The 16,467-nt window shown below is 33.4% G+C and overlaps 1 protein-coding gene across 1 annotated transcript in view; it reads right to left on the reverse strand.

The window, feature by feature from the left end:
• The window catches only part of LOC149419232 (uncharacterized), a 61,545-nt gene extending 48,183 nt beyond the window's left edge, over positions 1-13,362 (reverse strand). The window contains exon 1 of the mRNA XM_089638163.1: positions 13,004-13,362. The gene's annotated coding sequence lies outside the window, so the exon portion shown is untranslated. The remainder of the gene's footprint in view (positions 1-13,003) is intronic.
• Positions 13,363-16,467: the final 3,105 nt, after the last annotated feature.

Raw genomic sequence — 16,467 nt, forward strand, 5'->3', positions numbered from 1 at the left:
AATATAATACAATTTTTTAAACAAAAACAGACGAGCGCCGTGAACGTTTTTTGTTGGTTAGGTAAATGTCATTATTCAAAAAATGTCAAGTATATTACTGAAATCGACCAGTAGATTGGCTGATTTTTTGGTAACTAATATGTTTTGGGAGGCACGTTTGGGTACCGCCGCCCCGGTAACCATTAGATAACCAACACCTCTGCGATAGGTCGCCCCAAGTGGTTCGCTACTTTTGGTGACTTAGCAGGGGTGCTCAGGTTCATAGGATGAGGAGTGTTCAGGATGCGCCTGCCCACCAGCTGCATGACTAGATTGGGAGAAGCTGGTTTGGGGAGACCCTTTGACCTCTCCAACTGGTCTCTCGACCCGTCGCCTTCCTGGACACTCTCCTCCCTTTCCTTAAAAAGAGCCCCACCATCATCCCCAAAGATAGTTTTAGTAGAATGTAGAAATGACCTTGACAACATTGTGCACTGGTTGCTTTCTGCATAAAATGTTGTGGGTAGATATTACTGATATCCATATATAATCCAAAATTTCGGGTTGAACCTTCCGGAAGATTTCTAGAGGCTATTAGTATTATTTTGGGATGCCCTTGCAGAACATTGCGCGAGTCCTAACACTTATGTCTTAAAGACGGGAACTTCCGAAATTGACAAACACTCACTGCCATTTTGGAACTCCCAGGGCTAACCGGGTGTGGCTTTATTTTGAATTACGCCTAATCTTTTTAAGTACATCGTTAATATTTTGAACGACTTAACCTTGCAAATTTTTTAGCAACTGATTGTAATATTGAAAAGAATACATATCTTTTTTCATCTATACGTGACAGCTTCGTTTTATGTCCCGAGTATTTGCAGAGTAGTTGTGGATCGATACAATCGCTGGTAGGTACCTGCCGAGTTCTTGGGAATTGTGTTGAAGGCTACGGGCCTACGGGCGGTCACAGGGTCAACCATGCATAGCACTAAACTACACTACAACAGAAAAACTAATGAGTAATTTGATAGAATAAGGATTTTGCAATAACATTTACATCGTCGGCATATCATATTTTTTAAACGAAATTGAAGGAAAATATAGCAATATTCTCAAATCTGATTTTAATTTTGATTCATACAACACGGTGCTTCGATCTTAAAAAGATGTTCCTAATTGAAACATTTTTTGAATAAACCAAATAATTAGAGCTTTTGGGTTGCATGTTGGTTATAAAACGTAACATTAATTAGAAAATTTAATGTAATCTAATTATAACATATTATGGATTACCTACTTTTAAAACTAATACATTTTACAACACCTCACAGTTACTTTATAGGTAGGTAGGCATTTTAGTAACTATAGCATTGAATTTTAACAAATATAAACGAAAAAAAAACAGAACAAGACAAAAAAAAATTTAGGGTCACACAACCAGGAATCTCTTGTTTTACCGGGAAAGCATCTTGACCTTTTGACCATTGGGACCTAGTAATTAAACGTCATATTTGTCGAGCTCATATTTCAAATTCAAAATTAACAATATAAATATTGCAACTTTCTTTTATTTACATATTATTTAAATTTATATATATACCTATAGACATTTTTATTAGTTTCAGGTTGACGATTTTATTTTCCTGTGCGATTTTTAATTATCACCATATAAATATAATATACTTTAAAAAAAAAAAGACGAAAGCCGTGAACGATTTCTTTTGGCTAGGGAAATGTCATTGTTCAATAAATGTTAGGTATATTATTGAAATCGATCAGTTGATTGGCTGATTTTTTTGGTAAATAATATGTTTTGAGAGTCGTGGGCTCTTTCTGCATATTTTTGAATATTATTTACAGTACTGGCATATTGCTAATTAATCCAAGGGAGCCTGCTATGCCTCGACACAAAGGACTATTCCATCAAAATCAAAGTTTCAACAATTCCCCCATATCCCTAATAAATTTTCTCACTTATTCGAATGAGAATTGGACATTGTTCCGTTCCTTCTCAACTTTTTTAAATTCACGTGCTTCACTCCCCAGATTGTGCATTCTGTGGTCTAAAAGTGGGAACTCTAGATCATATATTGTTTGCTTACCCTTCTCTAAACAAATATTCTCTCTTCTATCAAGCCTTACCTAAAATTGACGCCCCTCCATTCAACATCTCTTCTCTCCATGTCTGAATTCGACTCCAATCTTCCATATAATTTTGAAATTTGCCCATTTATTTATTAACGGACTCACGTCCAATTTACAAAACAATAAAACGAAATTTTATAAAAAAATGTAAATCAAAGAGTAAAGAATGGTATATCAAAGCAAAAACAAAAGATAGGCATAATCAAGAAAAAAAATGATGTGACAAGTCAAGTCAAAAAGAAGTCTTCGCTAGAAGTCAAAATAATTACATATATAATATTTATTCACTTGTTTAGTAACCGACAAAAATCATTTTTCGACTTTTACTGAAAAAAATCAAGGTCTTGACAAAAAACAAAATTGATATAAATATTCACCTTCCCTCTCTCCATAATTTTAAATGATGGCCTAGCCCTTAAAGGGTGAAAACCAGAAACAATTAGAAAAAAAAACTTTTTCCCATATTTTTGGCAGATACCCTTTCAAATGATCACAAAGTCTTAATGAATTGGTTTGTAACCTAGATAGTGTCTCGGATAAATAATTCCGAGATAAACTAATAAATAAGTACTTTACCTAATACATAATAACGGATAATTTGCATGACTTAACTAATTGCATAAATCTAGTAGTCTTATCTCTTGAAATGATTTACACTATTGGTTCCGAAGTAGTTACATCGATATTAATGATTATTTATTTATAAATTACTAATTATAACTTACATACCTTTACATTTTATCTTGCATAATGTGGTGCTTAGAATGTATTTTGAATTTCTAGTTTGTTTTTTATGGTTTCCTGCAGCGTTTATGTTCAGGTTATTATCTAAACAGGGACGGCGCGAGAAGTGCTATTGCCCATGCGCAAAAAACAAATATAAATGGCAAAGCATTTAAAATCAGTATAGATAGCTGTTTCCGATTTGAATTTAAAATGATTTTAGAAAGGGTCGCTTAGATGGTTTGGGCGTGTAGAGCGAATGAACGAAGAAATGAGTGTTAGTAAAATATATGACGCAAATGTGAACGGTAGAAGTCGGGGACGCCCAAGAAAGACGATATGGCACGATAAAGTAAATCGAATACTTTAGCCGGGCCATTTCAAGAGTCAGAATAATAGAAGAGTTTGCATGAGACAATGTATGAATGTGACAAAGGTTGTATGCCAAGATCGAGTTGTCTGGTAGTCCGTCCTCTCTGCCTACAGCGCCCCTGCGGGGAAACTGCATGATGGTTATTTAGTTAGTTTAATCCTCACGCATTTCTATTTTCTACTTTTTATTATAATTTTTCTAATTTTCGGCATGTTTATTTATATAATTGATCCAAATGTTTACACTTCATGCAAAATAACTAAGTGAAACAGACAACCGCTAAGTTTTGTGATTTAATCTATCTATTCTCTGGAAATATGCTAAGACCCGAAACCGCCCAACCGATTTCAATGAAATTTTTTTAATGTGTATGTTTGGATCAGCTAAATATAGGATAGTTTTGGACTCGATAGGTGGCACTGTTGTCGAGATATTAAATTAGACTTCAGACTTCTCCTGCAAAAATACATAGATACAATTACAAATTTTAACTTCCCTTCATAGAAGGCGGTCCGTGGCAGGACAACGTCAGCCCGACCCACTAGTCAATAAATAAAAATACATTTGAAATTCGTACTTGGATTTAGTTAAAAAATGTACGAAATTGTTTTTCTAAACCTAAATACGGACATATTTCATAGAATTTAAAAGCTTAAAGATTTTTGTCACCTTACACATTATCATTTGTAGTATTGCAGATACTAAAGGCCATTCTATGTGTCAATTCGAATAGTCTTAGATTTTGATGACATCCATCTCGGTAGGCGGCCGCCCCAAGTTCGGCCGCCCGTGTGCCCCACACTAATTGCACACATGACTGCGGCGCCGCTGATAATGAACGTACTTAATTTGCATTGGATATCGCTGAAGGCCAAGTTTAATGAATCTACTGACTACTCGTCGTTCTAGCCATAAATATAAATAGAGCTTATTGCGTACAACGGGGCTATTAATAATTTTATTACAATTGGTAGGCGCAAATGAGCCTCTTGTATCGTGATTTTTTTAATATCAGTTCCGGATGGACTTCTGAGTCGTTCAAATTTTAACATTTTATTTTCTGAGATTTCACAGAATTTGAACAATTCATCAAATTTCAAAGTCAATTTACAAGTTCTGTGAAAGTTCTTTCAAGTTCTGTTACTATTTCAGTTATGTGGATCAGCTGGCCAATAACGATATAAAAACAAAGCTTCAATAGAACCTGTACAAAACTTCAAAATTAACTATAAAATGAAATGATAATATAAAATGAATTGTTCGAATTCTTTGAAACAACCTGTCCTAAGTCTCGAAATGCTAACAAATACAATTACACTTTTAATTCCTTTGAGTTTTTTTGTCGTTTGAACAGCCGTATACATAATTTACAAATTTTTTAAAAAGCCCCTTTTAAAAGCCCTTTTCTGTACCAATTGTCTGTTGTAAGTATTAAAATCACGTAATCGAAATTGAGTTTAATGTAATGTTTACATTTAAATTTTATTATCGTGATATATTTACATAAAAGAGTGTTTGTGACGGGTGGCGTTTGATTTTATACAAATCTACAATTTTATTCCTGGAATGATGACATTTTGCACACTTGATCTTCAAAACAAGTGGAAAAGTCCGTGTGTAAGTCCGATTTTGAAAAACTTTTTGTCAAGCTTAGGAAACGCCGAGGACTTCAGCTAGATAAAAATAAAGTTTGAAAAGTGTAAATAGTCATATTAGCGAATATAAAACCAAAAACTCATTTTAACATAGTCTAAAATTGTCATTTTCAATGTCGGTTTTAAAATTCAAGGTGTTAAATATTATTAATGACTTTTTTTGGCACGTGTGACAAAAAGGTCCATTTTATTAGTGTGATGTAAAGAGCTAAAATAATGTATTTTAGAAAACCCTGAAGAATTTACTATTTTTAGCATTTCGGTATTTTCAGTAGATTTTTTATGTTCATTAATTTTTTCTAAACCAATATAATATGTATGCGAGAGGTTCATTGGTAGATAGATTTCTAGGGACAATATTGCAAATGCCAACTATGTAGGAAATATATGTAAATACATGTCTTAGGAATGTTAGTATTTTCATTGTTTTTTTTTCCGGCGACCTTCTGTGCGTAATGGTCTACGCATTTGCCTTTAGTCTCAAGGCCACGGGATCGATTATCAAAAAACACATTGACAAAACATCGTCATTTCACGCATGGGCGTTTTCTGTCTCGTTATTGCGAGGTTGATTGATATAATATGTACATAACAGTAAGCCTTACGAATATTATTTTACAGTATTTTGCAGGAACATTTTATTAAACACATTGAAAACATCGTGTACCTAAGGATCGCTTAGGTATCTCATGTAGCTTATTGTCATTGGTTTAGGTGTCGCAAACAGAGTTGAGTCGAACACAGTAGGTATTCGCACAGATGCATTGCTTCCGTACATCATCTTTAAAATTTGTTGAAGGTACGTCTTCAGTAAATTTGAAAAAGGTTGATTTTTATTACAATGAAAAGGACACCTTGAAAAACTTCCGAAAAACTGTAAAACATCTTTAACCCTTAGGATACGACCAAATAATATAGCAGTTCAGTGAAATCATGACTACCTTTAGGTGCACTGCAATGTGCAGTGTATAGAGGTGGGTTTTAGAAGTTTTGAACGCATTTCAATATTGTCCATAAAAATTCCAAATGTAAAACGTTGAATTTCAATTATTTCAAATATAATTTTCAATATAATATATGGCTTTGAGATATTTACAAAATATTAGCCGTCTTCTAAGGGTTAAATATTACTATACACGTAAAAAAAGATAAATATATTTTTTTAGACTTTATTTTTTTTCAGCACAAAAATGTTTTTCCATTGACGAATATTTATTTTTCCATGCAAACAATTCAAACTTACCTTTCCTGAAAACTATCTGAAAACGTTAGAATTATTAAAGTCATTTATCTTTTTTACTTGAATTATCATGTATGACCTTTCGAAGTTAGTGCAATTTACCCCCGGACACCTTGTATAATAAAAATATGCGTAAGAAAGACAAAAAGTTTTCTCAGTGACGTTTGGAAAGACGATAAGTTACGCAACAATACGCAGAATTATATGCTTGCGTCAATTCTAAATGCGCGACCTATACAAGAGCTGAAGTACGATTTGAGCCAGTTGTTTTTTTATACTGACTGTATGTAGGCATTTGTAATTCAGAATGTATTCTGTATTTACAACTTTTTCGGCGACGCACGGTTTTCCAATAAGAGGTGTTATTTTGAATAGCCCGCTATTTCGGTAGATGTTACTTTTGAATCTGTCATTTTTTAACATTTGACAAGTAAAAACTACTAAATTATTAAAAATGGAACGATACACGCTTCAACAACGCATTGAAATTATTAAAATTCACTTGAGTGAATCAAATGCAAATCATTTTGAGTGATGAGGCCCATTTCCACCTCGGTGGCTTCGTCAACAAGCAAAATTGTCGTATCTGGGGTAAATCCAAGAGTTATTGTTGAAAAGCCTCTCTATCCTCAACGTGTGACTGTTTGGTGCGGTTTATGGTCCGGCGGAGTCATTGGACCTTATTTTTTCGAAAATGAGGCTGGAGCAACAGTTACGGTGAATGGATTGCGCTATCGAGAGATGATTAATGATTTTTTATGGCCGGAATTGGATGGTATTGATCTGGACAACGTTTACTTTCAACAAGACGGCGCTACGTGCCACACAAGCAACGAAACCATTGATCTTTTACGATCGAATATCAAAATAACACCTCTTATTGGAAAACCCTGTATTTTAACATTGTAAAAACACAAGAAAAATGTGTCGACGGTTTTTCACAACTTTTATTTAGAATTTTGTATTATTATTTGGCTTGCTCCGTTTGAAAATTACCGTTATTTCACCTGTCAAACATGCCACAGCCAAGGTAACAACTCGTTTTGACAACACTTCAACTGACGCACAATGTACAATTCCTTCGACTCCCCCTTCTATTGGAGAAGGTGGGAGTCTGTTCGATATAAAATATGCACTTAAGTTTATTAAATAGTGTAACTAAATAAACTTCTCATCAGGGTTTGCAGATAACTTCACCCAAAGACATTCGTACTCATTTATTGGACTATTTCTTTAATTGACCGATCAGTGGCGAGTTGGCATCGCGTTTGGGTCCCCTCAGGCGTAGCGTGTTCAATTCCTCGGCTGGCTTAATCCTCCGTCACAAAACAAACTGCATTTTCCGCTTACTGTGGTGGTAGTAGGAGATTTTCAAATTTCGTCACTTTATCCGTAGCCCGGGAATGTGTGTCTTCATTTTTAAACAAAAATAACCGACGGTGTCAGTGGTTGAGAGGTTGCGTTCCTTGGCTACTAATACGGAGGCTGTGAGTTCAAATCGTGCACAAGAAAATTTCATTTGATTAATTTATTTCATATCAGATTTTATAAACTAAAAATCAATATGCAGTATATTTGCGGCATATTCCAAAGTAGTAGGTACTTTCAGTATCGCCCTGGTGGAAGACAACAATGTTTGGTTGCCAGGTCTGAATAGCCAGGTACATCTCCACATTCCTCTTCATAGCATAGTGTCACTGGCTCCATACGATTGGGAGCAATTGGAAACTCTTGTGCGATACTAAAATAAATCAGCTTTTGGTTGTACTCATGGACACAGAAGCGCATTTTTCGAAATTTCATGACATTATATTTAATAAATAGACATTTATTGAAGTTTATATACGAAATAAATGTCGGTACTATCCAACTCAAATTTGGCTTAGGAGTTAGCGTTGTTGACTCCATTCCGACTTCAATTCGCTGCTAAACCGTTTTTTTTAAAGACAGTTTAAAATTTTAAAAGCCGGTCTTTGGGGAAGAAGGTTCAATCCTCAGTCAAACCAAAAAAACGATTTTTAAAGTACCCAAGTAATAGTTATTTAACTGTTTGTTTTTTGAGTCAATTCCACTGCCAGTTTCATCCGATCGTTATTAAAAAACTTAAGTGAGAAAATATCTTTGCACACAAATTAAAGTATTCGAACGGGGAGCTAAGGCGTTGTGAAATTTCTCGTGGGTAATCTGAGAAGCTTGAACATATCCATTTAATTGTGAAAATAAGACGCCTCGTTATCATCTTTTGTTCAACACGAACGTGTGTAAAAAATATTATGAAGTAAGTTCTGTTCGTATATCAAAACATTATCAAGACCAGTTTATATCAATCAACGTGGCACGCGATCAAATTAATTATTATTATTGTAACCTCGATTCTCGCCGGGTTATCGTTTACGTAAATTTCCTCGATTTGCATTCAAATTAAAACTTTTGAATGACTACAATCATAAACAAATATTATTAAATTTACGTAGCCGTACGATCAAGGTCTTTTTAAAACGTTAACACCGCATTATAGCCCCATTGACACCTCGCAATTCACTTGGCAATTGATTTAAAAATATTTATTTAGTTTACACTACAAATGGTACTCAAATGTACATTTCAGTCCAGCTGTAACTGTATAACAGAATGCATGAAATATTTTTTATTCAACTGTCCAGTAGGAATAGATTTCGAAATTTGTTCCAAAATTGTACCAAAATAAAATTATCCTCTATATATCCGGATATATATCCGGTATCTACCAAACGTTAGTAAACTTGACAAGTTACGATATATTTCTAATGACATTATAAAAATAGAAGATACGTAATCTGACGGCCGGCGTGGTCTAGTGGTATACGCTTTTGACTACAGATCCGAAGGTCGCGGGTTCGAACCCGGCGTGCGCAAATAAATTTTATTTGATTAATTTGTGTTATTTCACAATTAATTAATTTAAAATAATATATAGTATATTTGCGGCACGTTCCAGAGTGGAAGATACTCTCAGTATCGCCCTGGTGTAAGACCACCATTCAGAATTGAATCGTTGCTTGAAATGGCTTTAGCCGTGTTTGGTGACCAGATCTGAATAGCCAGGTACTTCCCCACCTTCCTCTTCCCCATCTCCCTCCCCTCCCCAATACCCTAAGCCTCACAACATACCCCAATTGGGGATGCCATAGTCTCACTGGCTCCAGACGGGAGCAGTTGGGACTCTTGTGCGGTAATACTGTAAAAAAAAAAAAAAAAGTAATATTCTTGCATTGATTATCATCTATTTCGGTTTTGTTTTATTCTCTTTCGTCTTAAATGTATCTTCATGTAGTATCCTTTTATGTAATATTTAACATTATGATTTATTTATTTATTCCTCTAGATTTACACACAGTACAATATAATACAAGATATAATTAAAATATTTTTAGTGTTTATAGATATTATTGTACCTTATCAGGTCGAAATTATTGGTTCCTAACTATGCAAATTGCCCGTTCCAAGGAACCAAAAAATATGTGAAAGTAAGTGTGTGATTTGTCTATGTCTATAATATATCTCATTAATGTATTAATTTGTGATGTTTAATCGTTAAAATCTTATGATAGAGTCGAACTTGAGCTGTTGTGTATGTTTCAATTGGGTATGAGCAATAATTAGAATAATGGAAGATATATATAGTGTGTGATTAGTCTATGTCTATACTATGTTATTTTTTCAGATTCTCCTCTGCCCAGTACAATCAACCATTTAGTTATTATTGGGCCTATGTATGAAATATTACAAGTTTGTATGTTTAGTTCAGGGGGGATTTTGTTGTACAGTTTAGGTCCCAAGTATGTGTGTGTCTTTTGATACTTTGCCGTATTGCTCGTTGGGATCATAAGGTCATTTTTGGTGTGGCTTCTTGTGATGTGTTCATGGTCAATTTTACTAATATTATCTAGATTTTTATGTACATGGATAATAACCTTAACGATACAACTATTAACCTATTATGTATACATTACTGCCACCATGGATGAAACCACAGTATCCTCCTTGAGTACCTTAAGGACAATGATTTGTTTTTGCTTATGGCGGCATAATGACACTTTCCCAATACATGCGAACACCTTAGCACAGGTTTTCGTAGTCTGTAAACTTTATACAAAAAAATAATTAAAATAAATAAATAAAGTGTATAAACTGGCTGCTAAAATATGTCCAATGGACCTAGTTCAGTAAAACCTCGGACGTTGTATAAGTACTTATTTAATTCATTATGACATCTGTCAAACATTTGAACAAAACACATTCGCATCTCGAAAAAAGATTTTTTAATTCATAAAATACTTTTGCTATCCTTGATTGCTTGTACAAGAAGTTCAATTTTTTAAATTTAAAGTATATTGTAGATGAATAATGTTACGCATTACGCAGGTATATTTCACACTACTTACCCATGCATACATAACAGAAATAAGTATGTTTAATTTTTTTTCATAAATCTTGCAGCGAAAATGCCATGAAACCGGGTATTTAAATGCAGAAGTAATATGTACCGATATAAATTAAGTTATTAAGGAAGAGCCGTATATAACTTTCGTTTATTCCAATCAGACCATGACAGAATTATAAAAAGCCTACATAAGTTAAGCAAAACGAGAAAACGGAATTGATCATTTTACAGTTAGCTTTCGAAACGCATGTCGAATCTTATAACTAGTTTTTCATTTGTGAAATAATATGTCGAACTCAGCAACGCTGGTCATTTTCAACTCATTTTTAGGTGGGTACGAATGACATCAAAATCCAATTGAGCAAATTAATCGATTTTTTGATGAGTATTTTTTAAGTCCTGTAAATAATATGTACGACGAAAATACACCGATATGATTTTAGAAGCACGACATTTTTTGTAATGTGAGTACCTACTTTACGAGGGTCCCAACAGCTCCTAAGTGAATAGTCTAGATCCAGTGAGAATATGTCCATTTGGGCACGTTGTGAGGATGAAGTTTTGGTCACCAAGCAAGGCGAAAACCACTTCAAACAACATTTTAATATTTAATGCTGTCATTTCACTACGGCGATACTGATAGTATCTTTTACTATGGAGCCTGTCGAAAATATTCTTTATTTATCACTTTGAATAAAATAATTGCGAAACAACTAAAATTACAAATATTAGCGATTTTCAAACGAAAAAAATGTTTCAAATATTCGTCTGAGAATCACTAATATTGTCTTTAATGATTAAAAATTAATTAAATAAAATTTACTTATGTACGGCGGAATTTGAACCAGCGACCTCCGGATCGTTAGTCGAGAGTCTTATCCTTAGACCACGGACACCGTCTAAATGATTATTTTAGAAGCTTTTGATTTGAGAAATCAAAATTTTTCGAAATCACATTAGATAAACAAACAGATAAATGCAAAAATTCTAATATCACATCATGAACCCATCTGATAAATCAGATGAAAACAATTCTAATAAATGTACATTTCTACATCTGCTTTGAAAGTGAGCAATGCAAGGCTATCCTAAACATTTCCTCATGAAGGATGAGGAAGTTTTACGTTGCTTAGCACTTCAAAATTCAACCAAAATAGTGTTGTCATGAATTTTCCTTTAGCGTATTATATTTGTTAAAATGTATTAAGAAGTTAGACTCTCCAAATATCATCCTCAAATATGGCACTGAAGTGTCCCTCAGGGTCTCCAGTGTGAACCTAATTTATTTTCAGTTGTTACAAATTCATACTGAATACGTCATTTGCAAGCATTAGTTGCCGCTCGTTTCGGTAAATTTCTTTTCTGGTCTACTTATTAATGCGCGCAGTGTCCAAATGACCGCGGAAAACTGCTCGCAAAGAGTCACACGTAAACGGTCAACAATTACCCAACAATGGCTGGTAAAGGAGAAGTAATGGTCACACAACGCTGAATGACATTTATCTCAAGCGCAGAGTCAAGTGTAAACATTATTTTTAATTTACAAGGTGAATAGATGCAGCTAGTCCGACAAGACGCTAGGTCAAGTACAACTATTTATAGATTGTACAATGTACACGCCTATCAATGCCTACACGCTTACGAAAACATGCTGTTTTTGGCTAATTTGTTTTTTTTTAACCGAAGTGGAAATTTGCAGTTTTAGTTTTTAATATTTAATTAGTAATTTACATAGTTGCAGCATATTTTTGTGAAAATCTTTCAGAAAAATATTGAACAGTTTTTTTTCAAATTTTTGGAAGTTAGATGAATATTTCTAAGCTCCATAGCTCGTAACTGAATTGACGTTACGAGCTGAAAATAGCTGCGTCGACCTTCAATTTAGACACAGACTGACTTTAAAACAACTCAGAACTCTCCGTTCGAAAGATTTCGGTGTTTGATAAAACAGTAATATACTGCAGAGTCTTTGGAATTTTTTTTCTTACTTGATTAGTAAGTCTGGGTCTGACGAGGCCCGTAATAAAACCTTAAAATAATGTAGTGCTCTTCATCAAATCGTTATAATGGAATTCCACTTTGGATAAGGTAAAACATAATAAAGTGTGTTTCGATTAATTTCGTTTTGGAATAATAATTTCACAACGTGACCTAAATTTACTACGTGATTAACCAAGTAATCACCTGTTTGATCACAAAAGCTAGTCAAAAAATTTGATCAAATACTTTTCATGATTACTATAAGGCATACTAAAAAGTAAATCCCAAGTTTTTAGTTGAATTTAAGATAGCTATATTGCATCTAATGATAATTAAGTCAATTCTAAACTATAATATTTTTTGTCACCTCATAAATACACCTTTAAGACACCACTAACGCATAATTAAAGATTCATTTGTGCTTTCTTAAGCATACGTACTTAAATTTAACATAATTTTACTTTAAATGCTTGATTAAACACCTGTTTTAACGTATATATTGACTATTTTTCTTATTAAAAATTACACTGCGTATTTAAAAACGTGACGCGAACCACGTGGTATTGAATTATTTACACAGTCGTTCACAACACACTAGACGCCCTTCACAATGTAGGAAGCGCCCAACAATACACAACTCGAATAAATTATTAGTTTTAATATTTGCAAAGATTTGATTATTTGAAAATGGTGCAAAAATTATTCTGCCCGGTTTCGGTATGGAACTGTCAAAAAAATGCGCGAAAAATGACAGATTATCTGAAGTTGAATGGATTGAATATTTCGCGCACGTGAATTTGATATTGCGAGTCGCGTAGACGGTACACCTCACGTGCTGCGCGGACCTGTAATGGACTAAGACTGGATGTGGAATAATGAAATTGTGGATTCCGGTACGCGGCGTAGCTTTACATCAGGGGTACTCAGACCGCGGCCCGCGAGCAATATTAAAAAAAATATTAGTAAATGCCCAATGCCTCGTGGCGATACGTCAGCTATTTACCTCATTATTGTTTTAAAGTTCAAAGGCTTATTTTCGAAGATTGACCGCAGTACTTACCTATTAAATTATTTTTTTTGTTTGTTTATATCTAATGCTACGTATACATTAAGAAGCGTCGGGCATTTACCGAGCGCTGTCCAAATATCCCTAATAAAGTAAATGCTGCAAAGTCATCATTTTATGGTAATCTGCACAGTTTCCATCGTTGTCTTAGCAAAGAAAATTCTCTATTCTTGGTGGATTCTCTTATCAAAATTCCCCGATTCCAAGACTTCACAGTCTCAGAAATAAATACTCTGATCTGGGAGATATATTTCATCTTAAAAATAATCAATATAAATATTGTTTATTTCAATTCTTTTATATATTGAGAGACAAATAGACATCTATAATTTCCGCAATATATATTTTTATTTTGAATATCTATTTATGTGAGACTTCTTTTCTTTCTTTTACTAATGTATCTTATTTTATTATATGCTTTTGTTGTATCATTTAATATTTTTCTTTTTTCGTTGTATTATGTTTCCTTTGTTGTTTTAATTTTGTAGAATTTATAATAACTGTGATACTCTACTATTAAACTTTGTAGTGTGTAAAAGCCCATTAGGGCGTGTAATAATAAATAATAACTTTGCGTCCTCCCGCCTCTATGGTCCGCGCGGTCCACATTAAAATAAGTCTTCAAATGCGACCCTTCTCTTAAAAAGTCTGTGTACCCCTGCTCTACGGTTTACCTGACAGATAGTGTGGGTTGTTAGTTAGCTGCTACATTTGGCTTTGGCGGTAGGTAGCATATTAAGCATACTCTCGTATTTCTGGCACACTTTGGTACTTGCATTTATTGCTTTGGTGCTTGCAACGAGGAGAGATTCTTCCCAATCCCAACTGGAGTTCAATTCTGCACTTTAATGGAGATATACAAAAAAGTACATCCTATTTTCCCTTCGCACTGTGGAAAATTACATGAACATGCGGGGAAGTAAACATATGGAATTGGTAGTGGATTTTGTGTCTTAATTTTGTGTCTTGTGTATTCAACGTGAATTCAGAGTACGACCAAATTCAAGTTAAAATACTTCGTTTATTATAATCTATGATTCAATCGAAGATTTAAGCCATAAAATATCTATACAGGGTGTATCGGCACGTACCCGACAAACTTTAACCAGCTATTCCTTAGGACAATTGGAGTAAAAAATGTTATGGGAACTTTGCTGTCCGGTAACATTTTTTTTAATAAAAAATTTACTATTCATATTTTCACCACATGTCACCAATGTTTTATCCTTTGTCAAAGTTTGAAAACCCATCTGGCAATTTTTTGTTCGAGTTTCGTTGAATAATGTACGTACGTACCTACGTTTTGGCGCGCTTTTACAATCACAACGAAATGGCACAGCACCATTCGTCTTATTTTTAACTATTATTATTTAGTGTGTACGAAAGAGCGAGGACACTTTTTGACGCACTTGCTAATAACAGCTGTTGAACGCGAGAAACAAGGCAAATTACAGTGACGGAGTGTGGATTTTTTATTTATTTTTTGTTTTTAATGGAAAAAAAATTTTACCGGACAGCAAAGCGCCCATAACATTTTTTACTCCAAATGTGCTGAGGAATAGCTGGTTAAAGTTTGTCGGGTACTTGCCGATACACCCTGTATATAATATTTAGGCTTCGAAATAGCAAGTCTGCTTGTTAATGCAAGTTATTTTATTATTTATTAATTACACTTTTGTATGCACACTTCAGGCTTTACAAATGGATATATTAAAATTTATAACTACTCTTCCATTAAGTATTTGCTTGTAGGTGGAAGATGAGTGTACATCAATATAAAAAATAACAATAACAATCTATTTATTTTATTGATACATGATTTAGAGAGTACATGTGGTTTTTTGCGATATTTCACCCTCCATGCTAGGGATGAACCTGTGTTATGTCGGGTGAACTTTACAGTTTGCGGACATAGAATTTATACATTACTATAATATAAAAAAAGAAAAATAAGAATTATAAGATGAAAAAAATAAATTATTAGTAAATAGATCACACTAATACACGGTACAATTTTGTAAAATCGTTAGTACATTTTTTTATATTCGCTTTAAGGATTAAATTAAATCAAATTGTTGCTCTCCCCCTGTTTTGTGTAAGATATCTCAGTTATTTTCTTTAAGGAGTTTTTTTATATTTTTCTGTTTATTTATGTTTTTTCTTCATGTACCATGAATTTTACGTGGTAACTTCTCTGGTTAATGCAAACATGTAAAATGTAATTATTAATATAAAATTATACAACTATTTGTTTCATCAATAAAAAAAAATAATTTAAAAAAAACACAAATATATATATTCATAAATGCCTTTTTCTATCGCTTTCCTTTTTCTAATACCTGTATCTAAATTACGTTGGTAGGTAAATAGTTCAATTTAATGATGTTTTAGCTTTGAGCTTTCTTTCTCAGGCTCCAGAGTTGAGGAACTTACCACTGCCACGCTACAGTTAATTGGGTAGGTATTATCGTACTGGCTATAAATGAAAATTCATGACTTGAGAACAAAAATCATTGTTCCTGAAAGCTTTTCAAAGCTTTACATTATGCGTTTAATGAGCTTCTTTTCGCTGGTCCATATTATTATAATATTGTTTCAAAAGTATCTTGTTCAGTAAAAATGTTATCGTGGGAATTATGTTTCAAGAACATGGAATATACGTACGAAGATGTTAATTAAGATCTACCTAGTATGAAACCTTGTGATAGAAAACTTAATCTACTTATTGTTGACCTATTGCATGAATTATTATTAACTAGTTAAACAGACATTCCGATTCTAAAGGCCGATAAAAATATATCTTACAAGGAAAATTTCAAGACAGGATTAATGGTTATTATTTTTTTCGTATAATAATTATTAATAAATATTAAAAATAAT

Source organism: Hesperophylax consimilis, chromosome 12 (assembly GCF_061612785.1).
Source record: "Hesperophylax consimilis isolate HC1 chromosome 12, BYU_Hcon_1.0, whole genome shotgun sequence".
NCBI classification, from domain to species: Eukaryota; Metazoa; Arthropoda; class Insecta; order Trichoptera; family Limnephilidae; genus Hesperophylax; species Hesperophylax consimilis.